Source organism: Equus przewalskii, chromosome 4 (assembly GCF_037783145.1).
Source record: "Equus przewalskii isolate Varuska chromosome 4, EquPr2, whole genome shotgun sequence".
NCBI lineage: Eukaryota > Metazoa > Chordata > Mammalia > Perissodactyla > Equidae > Equus > Equus przewalskii.
Genome location: NC_091834.1, coordinates 50,539,389 through 50,545,017, shown reverse-complemented (window position 1 = coordinate 50,545,017; position 5,629 = coordinate 50,539,389). Strand labels below are relative to the sequence as shown.

The 5,629-nt window shown below is 35.9% G+C and overlaps 1 non-coding gene across 1 annotated transcript; it reads left to right on the top strand.

Moving 5' to 3' along the window:
• Window positions 1-382: 382 nt before the first annotated feature.
• LOC139083168 (U6atac minor spliceosomal RNA) lies at window positions 383-509 on the top strand. The gene has a single exon (XR_011539735.1). It is a non-coding gene; the product is annotated as a U6atac minor spliceosomal RNA (small nuclear RNA).
• Window positions 510-5,629: the final 5,120 nt, after the last annotated feature.

Below are 5,629 nucleotides of genomic sequence, written 5' to 3'. Positions count from 1 at the left end.
TAAATCAACCGTTTTCCTCCCCTTACAAAGCCAAGAACACCAGAAAAAATTTTTAAAACAACGTTCTCTTTGCCTCCTATAACCTTAATAGATAGTTTCCTGGAATTGTCCTTTTACATAGAAAATTAATTTCCCTGCACAGCTGGAAATACCACATTGGCAAGCAAGGAGAACATCACACACGAGTAGATTAAATAAAAAGTGGGGGAACTATAAGACTCAACAAAATAGAACTTGTTCAGTAAGATGGTCATATGAGAACAGCTTTTCACCTGTTTATTTAATGTATAAACGCATCTTTTAAAGTGAAGTAGCAATAATCAAGGAAGCTTTGGATCCAGAGAAACAATTAGAGGATTACATCATTCAAGAAGTTTTTCTAGTGTTATATGAAAGGAGATAAGGTTAGCACTCCCCTTTCCAAAGATGAAGGAGGTCCTTGGGCCTGCACAACATGTATATGGTTAAGACATTGCCACCTACTCCACGGCATCTAACTATGTTTTTTTTCCTTTCACTTTGGGATGATGGAAAAGTTCTGAAGGTGGATAGTGGTGATGGCTGCACAATAATGTGAATGTACTTAACACCACCAAAGTGTACACTCAAAAAGGGTTAAAATGGTAAATTTTATTATATATATACTTTACAATGATAAAAAGATTTCAATACTATGCTCAAAGCTCTTATAAATCAATAACAAAATAAAACAGTCTAAAAGAAAATGAGCAAAGGGCAAAAACAGAAATTTAAAACAAGAAGAAAATCCAACAAATATGTGGAAAAAATGTTTAAAACCACTAATAATCAAGAATGCAAGTAAAAATGACCTCAAATTATGTTTAATCTTTTAAAATAGCAAAGATTAAAAAGATTTAGAATTCTTTAAAAAGCAGCAGCTTTTCTAGACCACCACCAAGATCAGGGTCTATTAATACATGGCCCTCCGCTTGCTTAGACCTAACGTATATCCTCTGTACTGACAGCCATCAAGAAAAAGCAGGTTCATAGTGCCATCTGGGGACTACTTGCTGATGATGTAGCTGCCTCAGGCAATGACCTGTGTGGCCAATATTCAACTAATAACCAAACTAAACAGAATAATACACTTTGCACCACCACTTTAAAAACAAAAGGAGAGATGGAAAACAGAACACCACCTGAATTCAGGAACTGCCACACAGAAAGGCAAACAAGAAGCAGTAACAACGTGGGAAGTTGGAAACCCCACACGGCATCCAGACAGTTGACCCCTTGGTCCTGCTGCCTTGATTCTCAGGTTGTCAGAGAAAAAGGACAAACCTCCATCAGCTCTTAGTGCAGAACTGACATTGTGTAAATAGCAAGAGGGAGAAAGTTCAATAAAAATCAACGTGCTATGAAAGCAAGATACAGGAAAACGTTCTACATGAACTTTATCATTGCAGGACTTCCTAACCAGTGAAAGGCTGAGTTCAAGATATCAGGAAATTTCTAGATAAAGCACAACAGAGTTCCAAAGTGGCATATTGTGTTATAAAACATGGAGTTACATTTCTATTATCTTTGACAAAACACCTCACACTTCCATAAATCCACCAGGGTATCCTACAAGCAAAATGAGGGATCAATTTAATTATCTGAATATTCATTCCCCACACTGAAGGAAGTAAGTGGCTGACTAAATACCTGGTACAAAGCAGGAGCTCAATAAATATTTGTGGAACTGAACTGAAAAAAGTGGTAGAAGTAATAAAGATTATCTGTATCTATTGATGAAACCTATTAGATTATTTTTCCAACTTTCCACCTGACTTAACCTATGGAAAATAACTGGCCTTATCTATAGAGACAGCTGTAAAGGTTCTGTTCTTTTTCACTTGGAATCACAAGTACCAACCCCCATCGCCCCCCAGCATGGTGCTCAGAGGCTCAGTGAAGATTCATCTCTCCAGAATCAGCACATCTGACTCAATTACTGGTGATAAAAATATAGGAATTTTAAAGTATAGGAGAAAAAATGTAGAAGATGCATAGATGATCAAAATAAAATCCTAACAGGGGAAAGACAATGATAGATAAGCTACCTCAAGGAGGCCCAATCAAATAAACTAGGAGTCAGCCTATTTTAACTTCCTCATCTGAAAAATAAGAGAGGACTCAATCAGTGGCTTTCAAGCTTCTTCAACTGCTACTCACACTGAAAAATTCATTTCATATTAAATGCAGTATAAACATGATTATCTATATAAAACTCAAACGTCAGGTTCACAAATTAATACTTAATACTACAATGTGTGTGCACTCTGGTATATTGTAGTGTATTTTATTCTATTTCATTGTTTAATTGCAACTACTAAATTGATTTCATGGCCCACTAACAGTTCATGACATGCAGTTTGGAAAGCACTGGACTAGATGATATCTTTCCAGTTCATTGCAAGAAAAAGCATGATTTTACTTAGAAGCAATCTAAAAATATCCACCACTCCCAAATACTAGTTCCTCAATGAGCTTTCCAAAGCTAATTCCTGAGTGAAATGATATAACCCCTACAACATCTTTGCCTTCCCTTCTTCCTCACAGTAAATACCCATGATCCTTTCCACTCAACAGGCTTTAAAAGTGATTTTCTCAGGGTGCACGAACACGGCCAAACCTGACAACAGAAGTGAGCACAGGGATTCGGAAACTAAAAGTTAAACATCTACCAAAGGAAATCCCTTTTACCCATAACAAAGTACATCTGAATCTTTGCAAACCATCAGGCAACAGCTAAGCAAAAGTCAAAATGATACTCATGCAGCAGCAGCAAACCACATAAATCTTGATTTGAATTAAATGAAAAGATATTTCCAAGTAGGTGCATTCTCCCTTACAAACTATAAAATTTGTTCCTCTAAATAAACTTTTCTAGAATAGCATTTATTGTCATTTTTGTTGATTTTCTTAATTGGCCGTCTTCTGCTGCAACACCCCCCACCTCATCCTACCTCATTTCCACCACCTTTAGTAATGCCCTAAACTTGTGGTTGTGCAGGAATCTCTGGTGAAAAATGAGTTGGCTTTGTGTCAAACAATACTTTTCAATCACAACTGGGGTTTTTTCAGTACGTGGCTGGAGAAAGGCCTCCTTGTTTACTTCTTCCCTTTATAGCCTAAAAACCACCTAAAACATTGTCTCCTCAGAGGCATTACAGTCTTGACATGGAATCCTAACAGTATTATTTGTGTTTGTCAATGATTTCAAAATGCTTTACTCTAAGCCTTCTCTTGGTTTCTAAGTCTACAGGGTAAAGAAGAAAATAAATCCCACATGTATTTGAGGGCATTTGAATATTTTAATCATTCATTTACAAAATAAAATGTAAAGCCTCAAAGTTTTAAATAAAAAGCACTTCAATTAATAAATATGAAAGAAATAGTAATGTCAAAAAATTAGGTCCATTGTAATCCAGCAATCAAAGCATTCTGTGTATTTTCCAAACTTGGCAAGACACATTTTTATTTTTAATTTTTGAACTACTAATTCTGGAGGAAAAACAAACACCATTAACTTCCTCTTCAGTCACTAGCTGTCTGTGCCATGTGTTTTTATCACTTCCTGCCACAAGGAAATACTTTCGAAACAAAGAATGATATTCAAGAGATCTCTGGGTGAGTCTAAAATCATTCTTTCAGAAATTGAGAAACAGTGTAAACATTTAAATAAAAATACAGAGCGATAAAACTACTCAGATAACCTTCACATTTTTTTATTACATGATATCATCTAATGTTCAAAACAGGTCTGCCAAGATTATTTGATGAAAAAGCTGAGTTGGTCAAGTAAAATAACTTTTCTTCACTCACACAGTTAATAAATGGCAGAGTTAGAATTTAAATCCATTTTGTTTCATACCCAATTAATAGTGGAAACTATATCATACTGTTTTCCCTCAGAGCCTTTTGATCAAATTGTAAGTTTTTACTTTAGTCTATTTGTCTAAAACATCAGGAGTTTTTGTGTACAAGTGATGGGGAGAGTGATCAGTGAAGGCTGTAGATAATGATAAGAACATGAGGACCAATTCTACATCCTAAGTTGTGTTCTACAGTTATTTGAGCTCCATGTACTAGGTAGTACACTAAATACTGAGGATCCTAAACAAAGATGAAAATTATAGATCTTACCCTAAGGAGTTAGTGAGAAATTTAGAAAGGAAACTGAATTAGTCAGCTTGGGCTGCTATAACTAAATACCATAGATTGGGTGATTTAAACAACAAAAAATTATTTCTCACAGTTCTAGAAGCTGGGAAGTCTAAGATCAAGGTGCTGGAAGGTTTGGTGTCTGGTGAGGACTCTGGTTTGCAGATGGCCACCTTCTTGCTGTGTGCTTACATGGCATTTCCTGGGATCATGATCATGGCGAGAGAGAGAGAGAGATATCTAAGGGCACTAATCCCATCATGAGGGTCCTACCCTTATGATCTAATTAAACCGAATTATCTCCCAAAGGCTCTTACCACCAAATACCATCACACAGGGGGCTAGGGCTTCAACATATGAATTTCAGGGTGGCATAAATATTCAGCCCATAACAGAAACTCAACAGGTAAAACAAATAATCACAATGAGTTTGTTACATGTAATTACAAAAATATTATCACTTAATTACATTCAGCAAATATTTATTGATAGTGAAAGGGAAGTAAATTTTTGACAGTGAATGAAATCCATGAGATAGACAATATTCTCCACATTTTACAAATGAGGAAACTGAGACTCAGAGATAATATTTCTAACATAACAAAGTGAAGAAGTGAGGGGGACTGGATTTAAACACCAATCTGCCTACCTGAAAAGCCACTTTCCACTAGAACAAGAGAGCTGTAACCAAGGGCAACAGCCTCGCTCACTGCCTCTTGCAGGTTATGCACAGCATGGGTCTCCCTACCAAGAAAGACAGTGGCCCCAAGATCCAGGTGCAAACACATACAGCACACACAATTCCTCTCTGTAGGAGATGACTAAGGCCTGAACGCTGGTCCAATAAAAGAAGGAAAGGGAACTAATCAGGAGCACATACCCTAGACTAGCCTGCCCCACCTGGAAAAAAGAACATTCCACCCAATAAGATAGTGGGCCATTGATTTCATGGTCAAACACAGTATACCTATAAATCTCAAAAAATATTTCAGAAGCTGTATAAAAGGAGAATAAAGATGCATATATATTTTGAAATATTAAATCAATGTTTAAAAAAGTACTTTAATGTTGAAGCAAATCATTCTAGGATGGTGACACAGATCTCATTTATCTTTCTTCAACTCTGAGAAAGTCAGTGTTACTCAGTGAATATAAAAGATGTAGCAAAATTTTAAGGGTATACATCTATTCTGGCACTTTGCATAGTAGGTACTTAATAAATATGCTGCAGATGAATGGATGGACACAGGAAAGTATGAATTAGTATTCACACTAATGTCACATTCAGAACGTATAATTAAATATTTCATTTTACTTAGGGGTTTTAAAATTATTTCTTCACCTTCCAGTTAAACATCTATCTATATGTATTTCTAAGCCTAACTTGTACAGTAGACAAAGGGTCTAGATTCTTTGTTTTCAGAAACAAAACAATTACACGCTATTTTACTTGTAATTT